Genomic DNA, 1,175 nt, shown 5'->3' with positions numbered 1-1,175 from the left:
TTGTCTCTCTCTTTCTTTCTTGCATAATAAAAGATAACTATGACTGGACAGCTATCCATTTCAATTTTAGGGTAAATACTTTAGATCTGATCGAACATGAACATGTCTATTTGATGCAGCAACTGATGACACACAACGCATGATGCAAATGAGTGGATTTGGATTTGATCCGACAAGGGTACAAATGTTTTACAATTTTTCTGCCATTTCTTTCTCATTAATATCGTGTGCTATTTTTTACATTAGTTGGTTTCTTCTGAAACCTTTTCCCACATAAGATTGAAAAATATATTGCAAATATGCTATTACTACAGTGCGTTTGACCAATCTTATTTTTGAAGTTTGTGATTGCATGTTTTTTGAACTTGGCCTTCTTTATTGTTCAGTTTGCTATAGATTTTTTTTATTATGTCAGCTATCTATGTTATGTGAACTTCGGACCAGGTGTCGGTTGCTTGGTAGGTCATATCGTGTCTTAATTTATAATTCTTGCATAATTCTGGTCAGAGTTTGGGCGCGGAGAAAGACAGTCTAGACATTGTTCAACATGAATGGGCCTTGCCAAAATTTGAGCAGCGGGCAGAAGCTGTGTTGAAGAAACTTGTTAGTTGAGGAACTGTAAGAGCTGGCAGTTACCAGCTTGTAACGTTACACCTTCTCCATGGTGTTACTTCATTACTGGTGCACACAGCACACGTCGCCTTAAGCCTTGAAGTTGGCATAAACTTCAAATGTTCACAAAGTAACGAGTGAAGACGACTGGCTTCCGAGCTTATTACATGTATTTTTAATCGTGTTGATTTTTAATTAAAGACGATGTCCGGGAGACTGGTTGCCTATTTTGACAAATGGTTAGCTCTCCAATTTCCTTGTTCAAATAATGTATGAAGAACTTCCATGAAGGATATAAGATATTTGGTTGTGACTTAAGATTTGTCCAAATAGGTTTAATTTTATTTTCAGTCTTATATTCTTACTAGCATAACCTTTATGTCCCCCAACTATTGGCAAAAAATTGGAGAGCATCAGAAGTTTATTTTGGAAAGACAGACGGCCCTCAATGATGGACCAAGTTCCTAAATAAACTACAGTAGTAAACGAACTTCAAAGACTAAAACGTTTGGACAATCATGGCAGAATAGTAAGTTTATGTTTGTCTCTCTTGAAAAATAAGT

General features: G+C 36.1%; 1 long non-coding RNA gene across 1 annotated transcript; it reads left to right on the top strand.

Annotated features, from left to right (window-relative positions):
• Positions 1-8: 8 nt before the first annotated feature.
• Positions 9-934, top strand: LOC111370677. The gene is made up of 2 exons (XR_002698476.1): positions 9-178; positions 508-934. It is a non-coding gene; the product is annotated as an uncharacterized LOC111370677 (long non-coding RNA).
• Positions 935-1,175: the final 241 nt, after the last annotated feature.

Source organism: Olea europaea, chromosome 21 (assembly GCF_002742605.1).
Source record: "Olea europaea var. sylvestris chromosome 21, O_europaea_v1, whole genome shotgun sequence".
Taxonomy (NCBI): domain Eukaryota; kingdom Viridiplantae; phylum Streptophyta; class Magnoliopsida; order Lamiales; family Oleaceae; genus Olea; species Olea europaea.
The sequence above is the reverse complement of the archived record's forward strand: the minus strand, read 5'-3'. Positions and strand labels throughout refer to the sequence as shown.